This window comes from Nicotiana tabacum, chromosome 6, assembly GCF_000715075.1.
Source record: "Nicotiana tabacum cultivar K326 chromosome 6, ASM71507v2, whole genome shotgun sequence".
In the NCBI taxonomy this organism is placed as follows: domain Eukaryota; kingdom Viridiplantae; phylum Streptophyta; class Magnoliopsida; order Solanales; family Solanaceae; genus Nicotiana; species Nicotiana tabacum.
The window spans coordinates 21,102,805-21,121,795 of NC_134085.1; positions in this window are offsets into that span (position 1 = coordinate 21,102,805).

Here is an 18,991-nt window from a genome sequence, read left to right on the forward strand (position 1 = left end):
AATTACTAACTACTCGTCGGCCCATTGTCATATCAATATTCCGCGTAATCTTTCTTGGGTTATTTCCTTTGTCCTAACTTATATGCATTGGCTCATTATTTATTAATAACAGCTCATGCAAGAACCTTTACTTCCTCTCCTAGATGCCATTCTTACACAATATTCTAGAATCGTAGCGTATCTATAGGATTTTGGATAAGTGCCATATCATTCCCTTTTCATTTTTATCGCATTCTTACTTTACCATTCCATAGTCACTAGAACCACTTAATTCCTATTTAATGCACATCACTCCATATTCCCCCTTTAGGGGAGTACTAAGAGCTGAAGCCATGAGGATCTACCTATAGATGTTTTACCTCTTCATCTTTGGCGTCATTTCACAACATTAATGATCCTTACTCACCTTGAGGCAATCCTTCTATACCAAGGATAACAAATTCCCTTACTCGCGATGGTGACAGTTAGCGCAACTGGCACATACAGTCCCTTAAGCTTAACTTTGCTCACATTGCATGCTTTAGGGAAGCGTCTTCCTGAATGACCTTTATCTGAATTTCTTATGAATCTTCTTCTGTTGTCTATTCTATTTTGGCCAGAACGCAATATGAAATTCTCATGATGTCGAGCATTATAAAATCACTCAATATTTAATTCATGTTTAGTTTACCTTATTCACCAGTCCATACTGATTTCTATTACTCTGGGGTCTAACTTTTCCTTCTGGAAGTCACGTTGGAGTCATGAGCTTATTTTTCAAAATGAGGATATGACCTAATGGCCTATATTCTTTTATTGTCTCAAGGCCTATCACCTCTCCTATTTTTGTTTTCATTTGACTATAAATTCTGTAACACTCTACCGTTTCCATCCATGTATCACATCTTACTCATAATGCTTCATTATCCCTCGTCGTACTTCCCTGCTAATATTTCTATTCATCACTTTATCCTGAAATCATTAAAAAAACATTCTTTCGCATTTTACCCTCCCGTGCTCCATCTACTGGCTCTTCGGGCTGCCTAACATTCTCCCTTTACTAGGGATGGGAGCCATACTAAGGTAATATTTATCCCTTCAAGGTTTTCAGTTCCTATCTTTATAGTATTCATATCTAGCTGTACTATTTTAGTGTGCACCATCTGGGTGTCTCACAAGGAGATCTATTGGCACATTTGCAATATCCTTTGGAAATGTCAACTAACGCAAACAATTCATTCACAATTTTGGCTCACTCTAACCCCACCCAGATCGTGACATTATGTCCTTCTCTTAAACCATATTTGTTAGCTCCCATAGAGCATAACTTAGATCGGTGTGGCCAATTATACATATCTCTATTACTGTTGAAGGTAACTCAAAGTGCTTATATCTCTCTTACTAAATGGTAAATAAGGATAATCTTTATTAACTGGGTACCTCGTACCCTTCTTCACCTTGCTTCTTTTACTTATTGCAACTCGTGTCTAACTTCGGATTCCATTATTCTTTTTTATCGTAAGAGTGGATAAGTATTCTTTCCTAAAAGCTCCTTATCAAGAACGGTACACCTTTTAGTACATGTATGATCTTCTAAAGACCTCTCATTTACTCATCATAAGCAATATGCAAAATAGAGTTCCTCTAACTCAACACTTCCGCGGCTATATCTCTTATCGATCAACTTTCTTAATGTATGCATCATCTTATTACGAATAGAAGTTCGGGATTTGAATTTTCATAAGTGAGATCTACCATACAATCTAGAGTAAGAAGAAAGAGTGACAGTCTAAATTCCCTGTAGCTTCCTGCTTATAAGTGTGGTGCACGACACACCCATAAACAAGACTCTACTAGATACGGCTTGTAGACTCCCTAGGATAGAACTACTCTGATACCACTTTTGTCACGACCCAAACCGATGAGCAGTGAAGGGCACCCGGTACCTTACTTAATCGAGTACCAACATAATGTATCTTTTCATATCATACTATCATAGATAACTGAGCCGGAGAGGCTACCATGAAATAGGTAGAATACAACATGTAATACCAATTTATACATAAGATATACGGGCCTATAAGGACAAAATAACCACTCGTATACTGAACATAGGCCAACAAGGCCATACAATCTTTTAGTACATGACATCTGTCTACAAGCCTCTAAGAATACATAATTTTCATAAAGGTCGGGACAGAATCCCCCCATACCAAACAATACACGTCTAAATCATATTAACCAAACAAGCAACTCCGAAGCAAATGGAGCGCACCAACATCTTCCGCTGAGCTGATATCCTACTTGGAGGGCTCTCGACCTGTTTATCGTGACCTGCGGGCATGAAATGCAGTGTTCCCAGGCAAAAGGGACGTTAGTATGAATAATGTACCGAGTATGTAAGGCACATAAATAAGTATATAACAGACATGGAAGAGATATAGAATAAATGACTCAACCTGTAAGTCTGGATAACTCTGAAATTTGTGAAATAATTATAGTGTCATGCATATGCGTATGAATATCATGTCGTACATAGGTACATGTTTCATAACATCATCATGCCTCTGAGGGCATCCCATCATATCAACTCTGCCGCTTTGGGCAAAAATCATGTATACCAGCTATCATACCTCCTTTTTACTACCCCCTAGAGGGTATAAGGGAGTTTTTCCAATTAAAGGACAATCGAAACGGGATTATTTTAATTTAAGATTCAGAGTCGCCACTTGGGATAATTTATGGTGTCCCAAATCACCGGTTCAAATCCCGAATCGAGGAAATATTGACTCTGTATTATAGTCCGCAATCCAGAAATCCAAGTAATAAATTCTGTTAACACGGGAGAAGGTGTTAGGCATTCCCGAGTTCCGTGGTTCTAGCATGGTCGCTCAACTATTATAATTGGCCTATTATCTGATTTTAGAATATTTTGAACCTATGTGCATTTTTAACTTTGACCGCTTTTATTCATTAATTTATAAGAAAAATTCAACGTTATCAAAAATACGTCTTGAACCACGTCATATAAATGTACTCGTAGTCCACAACATACTTTATCTAACATTGTTAAGATTTGGATTTGGGTCACATAAATGCGCACCCGATTTTAGGAAGGTGAATTTATTAAAATGACGCACCTAAAGCAACTATGCGTTTGCAACTTTGCGAGGGTCGTGGAAATTGACTAAACGGCACGCCTCAAATTCTATGGATCAAATTAATTTAAACTAGGTCCATGCGATTGGCATTTTATTTGGAATGGCGCACCTCAGCTAGCCAAGGACCCATCAATGAAATAAGGCTTAAAGGAATTACACCTACTTTGGAATCTCGGCTGAACTCAAACATGGGTCCAAACTAAAGTGAAGTAAAGTCTAGTCTATCTTTAGTTTTCAGAATTCGGGCTTGGCCTAAGGTGAGGCCCAATAGCTCGAAGAAACACAAGGATGCAAAATACGGGTTCCAAACTGACCCTATCTAGACTTAAATGGAAAGCCCAAACTTTCATGAGGCATTGCTCAAATGGGATGTCAAAAAGGTCATGATCGAATCCGAGCAGTAGCAGAATGTAATTCAGATTTGGAAAGCACAATAACAAGGATATTCGAACACCATAGGTCTATGAACAATCTCAACAATGGACTTAATAATCACTAATATAGAAACCTCGAATGGAATTAACGAACAATCATTCCTAAACACTCCTTTTTAAGTTCCTACAACTTCATTTATTAATTAATGAAGTACTGCAAGTGGGCAATCATTGGAATTTGGAGACTAAGTGAACATGCTTACTACTGAACCTTTAAATAAAAAAAACAAGTAATTCATCGCTCATACTAGTTATAATCTAACACATTTACATGATTATCATCCACATATTGGAAATTGAAACATCATTGACATACCCTGCTGATATAGTCATGCTTCCTAAAAAAACAACCTACATATGAGCTTTCCTTTTGAATATTAAAACTCAGATCAACTGTCATGTAGTAATTAGCACTTCCAAATTGCATTTGTATAAACCAACACACATACATGCCAACAGCCAACTTTTCAAGACTAGAACATGGCAATTTCAGCAGAATACTAACAGTAGTGGTGATCCAAAACTCAAAATCAGACATGAACCTAAATAATCAAAGTCCATAGTCCACTTTTCAATACACATGCGAAATACTCTATGGGATACTCTTACACACACAGTTTCAGAAAAGAAAGACTAATTAATGTTTATAATTCAAAGCCTAAGTACAGAATATGAGAAAAAAGATAGTAAAGCAACAGGGACATCAACTTGAATGTAGTCTTCATTTAACTGAACTCCAACCAAATTACATCTCCAGGAATCATTCCTTAATCAAAAGCTAAGGGAGGTACCTGATATTGAGCAAACAAAAACCAGCAAAATGAGATGTCAGCCGGAAACAACAAGATAGCAAAATCAACCAGTTAGACCAGCTCAAACCAGAAAATAAAGTAAGATATCCCAGAAAACAATTTCAGTCCAAATAGTGAACCAAAAAACCTCAAACCAGAATTGATCTTAATCCATTTCAACTGTCATTTAACCAGGATTTTTTCAACACTCAGAAAATTTCAGAAGTCACCAAAGGACTCAATGAAACAGTGGTTTTTTTTTCTAAAGTTTTCCAGTTGTTCTGATTTTCCTCACTTCTTAGCTCTTAAAAATCTGTATTTTTCAGAACATGTTCCCCTCCCATCTTGAACTCAGTGTGTTGTTTACTTAAATAGGCAATGGGAAATGCCTTTAGGATTCACAGAGTGCCCTTTCAACATTTAAAAATTCGATTCCACTCAATTCTTAAGGTTTTAGTTTATTCAGTAGTGAACTGTTATCCCTAACATTATAGAAGCTTCTCAATTAGGTGACCACTTTAAATTTATACTAATCAATTCTTATCAACATAATTAAACAATAAATTAACTAAATTATCAGATTAATGTTAGTTAAATCGACTAAATGATTAACAAGATATGACTGATAATACAATTAAGGAAACAAATAACATATTCACAATCAACAAAACCCATGGACGAAAGATATTTTAAACCTACAGATTGGTCGAGTTTCAATTGAAATCGACCAGAAAAAGAAAAAGAGATGAGGAAAGATGAACAACAGAATATTACTAATCGAGAATAAATAATAAACTCGGAAAACTTACCGGCCAGGCTCGAACTTGGAATTAATATTCTGATTCAACCCAAAATAATGCCAAACGTTTGTTCTTTGGTGGAGAACAAACGAAAGTCATTATTTTGTGTTGAAACAAGCTTGATTAAGCCAAATAATCTGGTAATTTGACCTTTCGTGCACTGGTTAGAAGTTATGTTTCTAGGACTTCGAATTATATTTGATATTCGAAGAGTTCTATGCGGATTCGAAAGAAACTGAGCGGGTATTTGGAATGATGGGGGGTTTGGGGGTTCCGGTGTGTAAATTTTGGCAGTGAACGGAATCGGTGCCGCCACCCTAAGGCGGTGAGGGTATGGTGGCGGCTGGTCTCTAGGGTTTGGGTGTGGTAGATGATAAGGGGGTTCTGAGGGTAGGGTCTAATGGGTTAGGGTATACTAAAGGGGTAATTAAATTAGGGTCGTTAGATGATGAGAATCCAACGACCATGATTGATCTTTTAACGAAACGGGGTTGTTTGGTGTAGCAACTGGGGCGGACCGGGCATTGGGTGGACGGGTCGGGTCAGGTATTGGGTGAAGGCTTTTGGACCATTCGATCAAATTAATTGAAAGGCCCAGATTGAGACTCCTGGAATGATGTCATTTGGTTTGAAGCTGGAGACGGACTGGGTTGGGGAAAAGTCTGGGCCGGTTCTGGGGTATTTGGGTGGGTATTGGAGTGGGTTTTTGTTTCGGCTGGGGATTGTTTTGCCCAGATCTGATTTCCTCTCTTTTATTAATTCTTTTTCTTTTCTTTTCTTCCTTTTTCTTTCAAAATTGAAACTAAATACCTAATTAAATTATAAAACCCAAATTAACTTTAAGAATATTAATTAACTCTAAATAATAATTATCCTAAATAATTAAATACTAAATTAAAAGAAAATCACACTATTTGACAAAAAACACAAAAATATGTTATTTTTTGTGAATTATCATTTTTGTAAAACACCTAATTATTAATTAATGTAAAAATCAAATCCTAAATGCAGATGCTATATTTTTGTACTTTTAATGCATTAATAAAATTAAACATGTACACAAACATATGCAAACAATCAGGAAAATTTCATAATAATTCCTAAAAATAACACATAATTAAAGAAAAGACCTAATTTTTGGAATTCTTTTGGAGTAATTCGTGTGAGGAAAAAATCACGTGCTCACAGCTGCCCCTCTTTGCTCGAAAACATGAAGAGTTTTCGTGCAAAGATAAAGTGAGCGGATACGAGCGATTTTTGCCCGTTTGAATATTTCGTGGGAAGCATTTTTTGAAAGATTTGGCTGAACCTCTGCTTTAAAGGTTTCCTACATATCCTTGGCTATAAAGGAATCAGGTCAATGTAGTTCGGGAAGTTTCGGTAGATGGGACTACCATGAAGCTGTGATTTCACTGTTACTGATGCTGCTGATGATACTGCTTACTGACCTCCTTATACACCATGACAAAATGAAGAAGCTAGACTAAGCTATAATCTATGCTTTACAAAGATTTATTTTCAAACTTGGTCTTTGTGACTGTTGTTGCCTCGTTGACTTGTATTTCCCTATAGAAGTTCCTTTGTTGCTGACTTGAAGTGTATTTGTGATATGTTTTCCCTTTCTTCCAGGTGGGCACCTCGTTGCTGAACCTTTGAACGTCTTCCTTTGACCATTGTTGCCTATCTCTGTTCTCCAGGCGGCCCCCTGATTGCTTGGACTTGAATTGCTTCCTCCTTTCGTTCTCTAGGCGGGCTCCTTATTACTGAAACTTGAATTGTCTTGCCTCCTTTGTTTTCCAGGTGAGCTCCTGTTTACCAAAACTTGAACTGCTTTCTATTATTTGAAATTAGTGTTGTCCTTCCCGGTTCTTCAGATGGGCGTCTAACTTCCAAAACATGGGTTGTGTTCCCTTGTTCTCTTGGTGGGTTCCTGATTGACGAACTTGCATAGCTTCTTCCCTTTATTCTCCAGGCGGGCTCCTGATTACTTGAACTTGAACTGTATTCCCTTGTTTTCCAGGTGGGCTCTTGATTGCTGATACTTTAACTGTTTTTCCTTGTTCTCCAGGTGGATGCCTGATTGCTGATATTTCAACCGTTATTCCTTGTTCTTCAGGTGGACGCCTGATTGCTGATATTTCAACTGTCTTTCCTTGTTCTCCAGGTGGATGGAAGATTGCTAAATCTTTAACTGTTTTTCCTTGTTCTCCAGGTAGATGCTTGATTTCTGAAATTTGAAACATCTTCTTCTTGCAACTGCCTTTCTTTGACTTGTTATCCCTCGTTCCTTCAGGTGGGCGCCTGATTACCAATACTTGTGCCAATCTTCCTTGAAACTTGATTTGTTTTCCCTTGTTCTCCAGGTGGGACCCTGATTACTTGGACTTGAATTGCTTTTTATCTTTAATATCCGTGTTGTTCTTTCCTGTTCTTCAGACGGGCATCTGACTTCAGCAAAATAGACAATAAAAGAAAATTTTCTGCCCCAGTTTGGTAACCGGGCGCATCTGTGAGTGTTAATTGAATCCTTTTACCAAATATCTCTAACAATCTGCAAGCTATATCCCATTATCCAGGACGGTCCTGAAAATCTCTAGTAAGTTTCCAAAGCTACATTATATTTTTAGAGGTATGACTTCCGTCGAATCTTGTTATCTAAGACAGTCTTAAAGCTACATCCCATTATCCATGAGGGTCCTGAAATTTCGAATTAAAGCTTATCTTGCGAATGACAATTTCAACGCTAAACTGTACTCTCTTATAACAACACTTACTTATCTAATGGAATGCTTAAAGTTACGTCCCATTATTCAGGTGGATCCCGAAAACTCTTATGCGGACTTTGAAGCCAACTTATATTCCTTTTGGTGCACATTTGTCCTATATTTACTACTTATGATTGTTTTGGATTTTAACCTAGGTCCCATTTTCCAGGAGGGCTCTGACAATCTCCAATTGAGTCTTATCTTAAAAAAATGAAAAATTCAAACCAACTTATATTTTCACAATGTAGAGCTTATGCTAGATATTGTACTCATGAATATTTCGAATTAAAGATAAGTCCCATTATCTAGGAGGGTCCTGAAATTTTAAAATTAAATCCCATTATCCAGGAGGGTCCTGAAAATCTAAAATCAATTCTTATCTTAAGAGTGACAATTTTAAAGCGAAATTATACCTCTTTATGGCAGAACTTACGCTAAATCTTTCTATTTAATGGAATTTCATAAAGCTACGTCCCATTATTCCGGAGGGTCTTGAAAACATCCAATTAAATCGGGGGAAAAAGGTGGAAAAAGATGGTATTTCTTCTTGGGGGAAAAGGTTGAGGAAGCAGAAAATCATAGCCACCAGTCTGGGAAGGAAGAGAAGTCAGAATATTTGTCCTCATGGTGAAAAAAAGTGGAAAAAGATGGTGTTTCTACTTAGGGGAAAAAGGTGGAAAAAGATTATTTTTTGGGGGGAAATAAAGCGGAAACGGGTTCTTTTTGGTCCCTTTGTTGGCCAGCCCGAGAGACCGGGGCTATGAGGGTCTCCCAAATTATGCTGAATTCCAAGGCCTCTGGGGTAATGTTCAAAATGTATCTCAAGCATGCAAACTTCGAAGTTCCACTTATAATCCTTTGGGTTGCATTTGTACTAAATTCTGCTACTCATGATTATTTTGAATTTTTAAACTAGTCCCATTTTCCAGGAGGGTCCTGAGAATTTATGCGATCAAACCTGTTTGGTACTTGTTTTTCCTCGCGGAGGGTTTCTACGACACAAACGACATTTTATGCCCCTGTTTCAAATCAAAGAAAAATCTTGTCAGTTTAGAATGTGGTGATTTTTGTGATATTCTTGCCGGGGATGGTTTTTTTTTGTCATGCCCTGCTTCGTCTGACTTCCTTGAACTTGGTCGAAAATTTCTGACCTTCTGATTGATCCTTAACCACAGGATCCCCAACTATTGTTTTTTACTTCTGACCCTTTTATTTGAAACCATACATCTCCCACGACATTACTGAACCATTCCACCAATTTAACCTTTGCTCACACTCTATGTCCCACTTTTCATCATACTATCTCTAGCATGTCCTAGCCACATTTTGCTTTGTGCAATTTTGAATCTGGTAGTACACTTTGACATTCCTTCTTATTTGTTAAAACAAGGCTAACCTTGGAAGAGCTTTAGAGGAGTAAAATTAAATCAATGAAATGCAACGGTTTTGAGAATTAAGAATAAAGAAGAAAATCTAGATTTGGCTGACTGTTGGAGATAGGAAAAGAAACATATCTGAGTGGAGTCACTGGCACCAATGGTCATGGTATGTATTTTGGATTAATTAGCCTAGTCTATTGAACCAATCTCCTTTCCAATTGTTTACTTTGTGCTCCAAGATTTCCACAACCTAGTTTTTACTTTCCGCCAACTTACGGACCTTGTTCGACTTGTAGTGCCCTGAAGGGTTTTCACCGACAAACCTCTCTCATTTGTTTATTCCTCAATTCCTTGTCGCCTCATGGTGCCCGCGAAGGTTTTCACCGATAAGACTCTCTCATTTTTACTTTCTCTCAGCCTTCGTCGCCTCATGGTGCCCATGAGGGTTTTCACCAATAAGACTCTCTCATTTTTTGATTTCTCTTGCTTAAACCGGAGTGTGGCCCCTGATATGAATTCTCTTTACTTGTTTGATTTGGATATGTTTGGAAAGAAAAGGGTATTGAAAAGGCTCCAAGCATATCAAATGGGTTAGAATTACAACTTTTGAAATCAGATTTCTTATCACAATCACAACTTCTGCCCCAGTTTTTTGCTTGGGAATCTTTTGATATTATATTTTACTATGACTGGGCCGTGAGGCTGCCTACGTATCCTTAACATGAATCAGGTCAAACGTAGTTTACACCTGGATTTCCTTGTTGTTATACTTTCTCTTTTCACTTCTTTTCTTTTCTTTCTTTTCTCTCTTTTTCGTTATTGATTCCAAAAGAGGGGTATGAAAGAAATAAATAAGGCTCAAAAAGGGGAACAAAGGGTAAAGTGTATAGATGGTAGAACAAATTTCCTTCGTCATTTCAATCTTCGAAATAATGCTAAATACAAACAATCATCAATTATACCAAAGAAATTATACATAATATCTCTTGACTGCATCAGAATTTATAGCCATGTCTATGCATTTTCCTTCGATATCTGTTAAACACAAAGCACCATTGGACAATACTCTGGTTACAATGAATGGACCTTACTAATTCGGGGCGACCTTTCCTTTTGCTTCAGCCTGATGTGGAAGGATACGTTTCAGCATTTGCTGACCATTTCAAACTTTCGGGGACGCACCTTTTTGTTGTACGCTAGTGCCATTCTCTTTTGATATAACTGGCCATGACACACTTCTGCCAATTTTTTTTCATCAATTAAGCTCAACTGCTCCAAACGGGTTTTGACCCACTCATCATCACCAATCTCAGCCTTAGTGACAATCCGAATGGACAAGATTTCCACTTCCGCAGGTATCACTGCTTTAGTTCCATATACCAACAAATAAGGAGTTGCACCTACTGAAGTACGGATAGTAGTGCGATAACCCAGCAATGCAAATGGTAATTTTTCATGCCATTGCCTAGAACCTTCTACCATTTTCCGAAGTATCTTCTTTATGTTTTTGTTGGCTGCCTCAACTGCTTCATTCGCCTTAGGATGATATAGGGTGGAATTGTGGTGTGTAATCTTAAACTGTTGACATACCTCTTTCATCAAATTGTTGTTAAGATTAGCACCATTATCTGTGATGATTACCTTTGGGATTCCGAATCGACAGATGATATTTGAGTGAACAAAATCGACCATTGCTTTCTTGGTCACTAATTTGAAAGTTTTGGCCTTAACCCACTTGGTGAAATAATCAATGGCTACCAGAATGAATCTGTGCCAATTGGATGTTGCTAGCTCAATTGGTCCAATGACATCCATACCTCAAGCAATGAAAGGCCATGGTGCGGACATTGTGTGCAACTCGGATGGCGGAGAATGAATTAAATCTCCATGTACTTGGCACTGATGACATTTGCGCACAAAACTGATACAGTCTCGCTCCATGGTGAGCCAATAATAACCTTCTCGGAGAATTTTCTTTGCCCACACATATCCGCTCATATGTGGTCCACAGACTCCCGAATGTACTTTGGACATGATAGCCGTAGCTTGTCTAGCATCTATGCATCTTAACAATCCAAGGTTTGGAGTTCTTTTATACAAAACTCCTCCACTTATGAAAAACCCACTTGCCAACCGTCAAATTGTTCTCTTTTGATCCCCCGTGGCTTGCACTGGATATATCCCCATTATGATGTACTCCCTGATATCGTGGAACCACGGTTCACCATCAAGTTCTTCTTCTACCATGTTACAGTAAGCATGCTGATCTCGGACTTGAATATGCAGAGGATCGACATAAGCCTTGTCCAGATGGTGCAACATTGATGTTAAGGTAGCCAAAGCATCGACAACCTCATTATGGACCCTCGGAATATGCATGAACTCCACTGATCGAAACCATTGACAAATATTATGCAAACATTATTGGTACGGTATGAGCTTCAAATCTCGTGTTTCCCATTCTCCTTGAATTTGATGATCCAGAAGATCTGAATCTCCAAAAACCAAAACTTCCTGTACATGTCTGCAGTTAGCCTTAAACCTAAAATGCATGCCTCGTACTCAGCCATATTGTTGGTGCAATAAAACTGAAGCTGAGTCATAACCGGATAGTGATGCCCTGTTTCAGAAATAAGCACAGCCCCTATTCCAACTCCTTTCATGTTGGCAGCCTCATCAAAGAAACGTTTCCAACCTGGTTTTTCAATCTGCTCCAGTTCGTCGATATGTACCACCTCTTCATCGGGAAAATAAGTTCTCAATGGCTCGTAATCTTCATCAACCAGGTTCTCGGCCAAATAATCGGCCAATGCTTGGGCTTTCATGGCGGTCCGAGTCACATAGAAGATGTCAAACTTTGTGAGCAAAATCTACCACTTTGCAAGTCTTCCTATCGGCATAGGCTTTTGAAAGATATACTTCAACGGATCCAAGCGCGAAATGAGGTAAGTAGTATAGGATGACAAATAATATTTCAATTTCTGAGCCACCCAAGTTAGGGCGCAATATGTCCTTTCCAGGTGAGTGTACTTAACCTCATAAGCCGTGAACTTCTTGCTAAGATAGTATATGGCCTATTCCTTTCTGCCGGTGATGTCATGCTGCCCCAATACACAACCAAATGAATTTTTCAGGACTATCAAATAAAGAATCAAAGGTCTCCCTGGTTCTGGTGGGACCAACACAGGCGGATTTGATAAGTACCCCTTTATCTTGTCAAATGCTTCTTGACACTCATTAGTCCACTTGACCGTAACATCCTTCTTTAGCAACTTGAAAATAGGCTCATAAGTTGTCGTGAGTTGAGCAATAAACCTATTGATATAGTTCAACCTCCCTAACAGACTCATCACCTCAGTCTTGTTCCTCGAAGGCGGCAATTCTTGGATAGCTTTGATCTTTGAAGGGTCCAACTCAATGCCTCGATGGCTGACTATAAATCCCAACAATTTTCCGGATGGAACACCAAATGCGCACTTGGCAGGGTCAAGTTTGAGGTTGTACCTGCGAAGCCTCTGGAAAAATTTCCTCAAGTCTCCTACGTGGTCGGCCTACTGCTAACTTTATGATTACATCATCTACGTACACCTCAATCTCCTTGTGTATCATATCATGGAACACAGTAGTCATTGCCCTCATGTAAGTTACCCCAGCATTTTTCAAACCAAACGGCATTACCCGGTAGCAATAAGTTCCCCATGGCATGATGAATGCCGTCTTTTCTGCATCTTCTTCATCCATTAGAATCTGATGATAGCCAGCATAGCAATCCACAAAAGTTCCAATCTCATGCTTGGCACAATTATCGATCAAAATATGGATATTGGGTAGTGGGAAGTTATCCTTCGGACTTGCTTTGTTAAGAATGTGGTAATCGATGTATAATCTGATAGTGCCGTCTTTCTTTGGTACTGGCACAACATTAGCTAACCAAATGGGATATCGTGTGACCCGAATGACCTTTGCGTCCAACTGCTTAGTGATTTCTTCCTTAATCTTCACACTCATATCAGTTTTGAACTTTCTCAATTTTTGTTTGACGGGAGGGAATGTCGGGTCAGTGGGTAACTTATGGACCACCAAATCAGTGCTCAAACCTGGCATGTCGTCGTATAACCATGCAAAAATATCTTTGTATTCAATCAGTTCTTTGATTATCTCTTCCCTAATTTTTGGTTCAAGGTGGACGCTTATTTTAGTCTCTCTAATACTATCTATGTCCCCTAAATTGACGGCTTCTGTATCATTCAGGTTGGGTTTGGGTTTTCCTTCAAAGTGATTTAATTCCTTACTAATGTCTTCAAAAGCTTCATCCTCATCGTACTCTGATTCGTAATCACAATCTGCTTCTTGAACTATTATTTCGGAATCAGATTGATTTTTAAGACTCGGTTGAGGATTCCTTATGCATGCCATGTCATTAAAGCCAGCATAAAAAGAACTGTACAGAAAAGGAAAGAAAAACAAAAAGGAAACTATCAGGAATGACGAAGAAAGGGGAAATTGCATTTCATTGAATTTTAAAAGATAACAAGGTTTGCACACTCAAACAGACTGAAAGATAACAATCTGTATTACAACCCTGGAATAACCTAGACAAACTGAAGGAAAATCAAAATAAACTACCAAAACTCCTACCGAGCGGGGAGAGGAGTAGCCTTCCAATTGTTAAGCTTTGTTTTTGGCCTGACAAATTGTACTTCTGTGTTGCTAGAACCTTCTCCAATTTCCACCATGTTCACACTGTCGAACAACTTCTCAAATCTTTCAATTAACTCCTTGTCAGGATCAATCACAGAACTGGGAATTGTTGTTATTGGGCGACTTCTGGTACCAGACTTAACAAATTATCTGGAAAGACGTGGTACCGGCTTTGGAAGGACCCATGACCTCTGTTTCAATTTCTTGGCTCTTTTAATGTCTACGGCTGTAGGCTTGAATCCTAGACCAAATGTTCCCAAGTTTTCAGTAAGAGACACCGGTTGTATGATGCCTTGCAAAGATGAGCCCAAACCTTTACTAAGTACAAAACCATTCTTCAACATCTCATAGGCTACCATGACTGATGCAGTGGTTATCTTTGGATTTGGAATGTATTTCCCCTCTGGAACTTTCTCTACCATCATCGTGTCAAAAACCTGGTAGACCCACGGTCCCTTGCCATCTTCCATTTCAATGAACGGTACAACGGCATTGCTATGAGCACACAAATTATCTTCGCCGTGCACAACTATTTCCTGTCTATCCCATTCAAATTTGACCATCTGGTGTAGTATTGATGGGACTGCTTTAGCTACGTGAATCCATGGTCGACCTAATAGAAGATTGTAGGAAACAACTATGTCTAGCACCTGGAACTCCATTGTGACCTCAACTAGCCCTATTGTCAGCTCTAGCACTATATCCCCAACTGAATGTTTGCCTCCGCCATCAAATCCCCACATGCAGATACTGTTCTTATGAATCCTCTTATCTTCTACTTTCAACTTGCTCAGAGTGGAGAGAGGGCAAATGTTCGCACTGGAATCGGTATCGACCAATACCCGGGTAACCGCGGAGTCCTCACATTTTATTGTGAGGTAAAGAGCTTTGTTGTGCTCAGTACCTTCTACAGGCAATTCATCATCGGAAAACGTGACTCTATTTGCTTCAAAGATTTTGTTGGCTATTTTCTCCAAATGATTCACGGAGATCTTATCGGGAATGTGCACTTCATTCAAGATTGTCATTAAAGCTTGACGGTGCTTATCCGAGTTGATTAGTAACGAAAATAGCGAAATTTGAGCAGGCGTCTTTCTTAATTGTTCCACTATAGAGTAGTCATGTAGCTTCGTCTTCCTCAAGAATTCTTCTACTTCTTCCTCAGTTACGGCCTTTTTTACCAGCGCTGGATTGTCTTTTGTTTTTCTTAACTCCTCGGGAGTAAAACACCTTCCCGAGCGAGTCAAACCCTGGGCTTCACAGACTTCTTCTTTGACCTCCTTCCCTTTGTACATCACTGTTACCCATTCATAATTCCATGGAATAGCCTTGCTGTTGATTATTGGCAACTGGGTTACCGGCTTGATAATAACCCAATCTGCACGGGCACCTTCCACGATTATGACAGGTTTGCTGGCAGCTCCTGGTACAATCACCTTCACCCCTTCCTGCTTCGTTCAACCTTGGTTGAAGATCCCTTCTCAATTGCCACAGATGGCCCAACACTCTTTTTGCTCGACTTGAGCACCGACTTCTCACCTGCTGATTGTTCAACTGTCTTGACTCCACTGGACCGAATCATCATGACAGTCTATGATGGCTTCTTTGGTTCCCCCTCCTCATGCACTATTTCAATCATATTTTCCTCCTGATGGGCTGGCATCGGATTCCTATTGATATTGGGTGCCTCAGGAGCTTGAAATTCAATTCTATTGGTATCAATGAGCTCATGTATCGCACTTTTCAAGTTCTAGCACTTCTCTGTATCATGACCTAGAGTACCAAAACAATACTCACAGCGGACATTATAGTCAAGATTCTTTGGAGGAGGATTTGGCAGTTTGGACTGTATCAGCCTCAGCATATCCAGTTGTCTTAGTGTGTGGAACAGACTAGTGTACGATTCTCCCAATGGAGTAAATGTTTTCTTTTTCTGCAACCTTTCACCCTTAAATGCTTGGCTAGGCCAAAAACTTGGTCCTCGTGGATGTGGATAAGTATTTTGTGGAGTGGGAGCACGCCATTGCATATGGGCAGGAGGTTGGTTGTATGCTTGTGCAGGATGGACAAAAAAATGAGGTTTTGGTGGGGGATAATAGTGTTGGGGTGGATTGTGGTGGTAATTTTGTTGGTGGGATCGAGGTTGATTGTAGTGGTAAGGTGAGCCTCTAGATACGGACCAAGCTCCTGAATCAACCATTGTTGTGTCCTCTCTTTTCTTTTTCCCAATCCCTCTTATGCTGCCCTGAATAGCCTGAGTAGTTGCTTTGATAGCCGAATAGCTCATAATTTTATTCGCCTTGAGGCCTTCTTCTACCACGCCCCCCATCTTCACCACTTTGTTAAATGACTTCCCACAGTTGAGACCAGATGGCCATAGCAGGTGGGTTCTAAAGCCTGTAGAAAGTAATCCACCATCTCACTTTCCTTCATTGGGGGGTCTACTCTTGCTGCTTGCTCCCTCCATCAAAAACCATATTCCCTGAAACTTTCGCTGTGCTTTTTCTCCAGTTTAGTCAAGGACAGTCGATCTGGAATGATCTCAAGATTGTATTGGAAGTGACAAGCAAATGCTTGTGCCAGATCATCCCATGTGTACCATCTTCCATGGACTTGGCGGGTATACCATTCCAATGCTGATCCACTCAAACTCTGACTGAAGTAAGCCATTAACAATTCATCTTTTCCTCCAGCTCCCCTCATCTTGCTACAAAAACCCCTCAAGTGGGCTACTGGATCACCGTGCTTGTTGTATAGATCAAACTTGGGCATCTTGAAGCTTGTCGGCAATTGCACATTCGGAAACAGACATAGGTTCTTGTAGGCCACACTTACTTGACCTCCTAATTCCTGCATGTCCCTGAATGATTGTTCTAAGCTTTTAACTTTCCTGAACATTTCTTCCTGTTCGGGATTTTTGGATGGTTTATCAGCTTCTATCAGGAAGTCAAAGCGAGGAGTATAGGAATGGGTTTCTGGAAATTTGAAAGTGGGCTCCGAAGGGTAGTATTGGTTGTCCTAGGCCTGGAACATTAGCTTGCTATGAGATTTGTGGAGTGTAGCTGGTGGAGGTGCTACGAAGACAGGAGTTACTGGTGGAGGAGGGTATGGAATTGGTTTAGGGGGTGGAGACTGTGGCGTATGAGAAGTGGTGCCCCGGTAGTGTTGGTAAATGGGAAAGCTTGGGGACAGATCAGTGACAGGATGATCTTGAGACTGAGCCGGAGGTAGGGTAAAGGTAGGGTTAGCCAGGTAAGCTGATGGTGGTTGTCCTTTAGCCCAGGCCTGATACATTTCGGCCATTTGTTGTTTCAATTTGTACATCTCTTCTTTCATGGCATTAACATCCAACTCTTCTTCTTCTCTCAAAAGATCGATGACACTAGTGTCTACATCTGGGATAGACATGATTATTTCACCTTTGGATCTGATTTGGTATGGGTGGGTTGCCAGTATGCTTAGGTGAACTAATTGCTTGAATTCTGGGAACAACAACAAAACTTGTTAGTGATTAGAGTTTTAACAAATAGGAAACCGCACATAGTAATGCAATGCACCTAGGCAATTAGTAATTTCTATCATGTATTTGCTCGGTTGCTTGTGTCATCCCGGCTTTTCCTTTTTATGACCTTTCCCTTTTATTGTCACTCACACCTATCTTTTATTCCCTTTTTTTCTTTTTCCATTTTATTCTTTTCTTTTGGTTGTGGTCGAATCCTATGGAGATTGTCTATGTATCATGACCCCGCATGAATCAGACCGAGCGGTTTCCTGGGGCGATAAAGTGTAAAAATGAATAACAAAATATTTTCAATTCTTCTCATAAAAAGGAAACTCTTTTCATTACAACGATTCAAAGCTAAAAGACTCAAAAAGGAAAACAACAGACTCCAACAGAAAAAGAAAGGTACAAACTCAAGTAAAATCAAGAATACATTAATGCTCCTGGTGCCCACGGTACATCATTCGGTCTCGACGCGGGCCTAAATGCAATATCCCCTTGCAGTTGCTCCAAATTTCTCATAACTTGGCGGACGAAAGCCATCACTGCAGCGAAAAAGGTGGTACGAGTCATGTCCTCACACGCTTGGCACTTCATGGTAATGTAGCCAGCGATGGTTCTGATCCTTTCTCTAATTCTGCCTTTTTTCTGAAGCAACCACCCTATCTGCTGATTCCGGGCTTCTAACACTTGAGAGTCATGAAGGTGTTGATTTTGCAACTACTGCATTCCTTCCTCCATCTGAGCCATCAGATCATAACAGTGCTTCATATCATCTTTGAAATCTTTAGCCTGCTTGACTGCCTCATTCTCGAGAGTGGCTATCTTTCTTCTTAGGATAATGATGGTCCCTTCATAGTTCCTCTTCATTTGTTGCACAAACCGTGCTCGCTCTTCTGCCTTATTTGTCCATTTTGCCCGGATTTTTGCTAGACCAAATTCAGATTTTTCCAGGTCTTCTTGACAATCGAGGGATTTCTTTTTCAGACCGCTTATGAGTCTTTTATCAGCCCGGCTTCTTTCCGGGTTTCTGGCAGCTATTTTCATCTTCTGGATCTGAGCTTTTAGAGCCTCATTTTCCTGAGCTAGTTTTTTCTTTTCTCCCTTGTCTGCAGTGGCTTGAACACCATTTTCAAACTGAAGCTCCATGACTCGCCTTTCCAACTGGCTTATTTTGGCCCTGTACTCATTTTCTTTGGTCAACAAGTCCCATTGCACCTGTACCCCATTGGTGAATTGTTGGACATGGGTTCTCTTTGCGGGCCTCTCGGGGATCTAGAATCTTTTGCCGAACCAGGCAATGTTCTTAGGGTCCACTTCACCTTTAGCTAAATCTTGCACCATGGTCTTAGGTTCAAGAAACCTACATTCATTCCATTTCTGGCAAATTTTCCCTTCTGGAAATGCGGCTTTTGGGCCCAGTTCAATGGCATATTTACTCAAATCTTCATCATTGGGGATAGTTTGAAATTTTCCTAA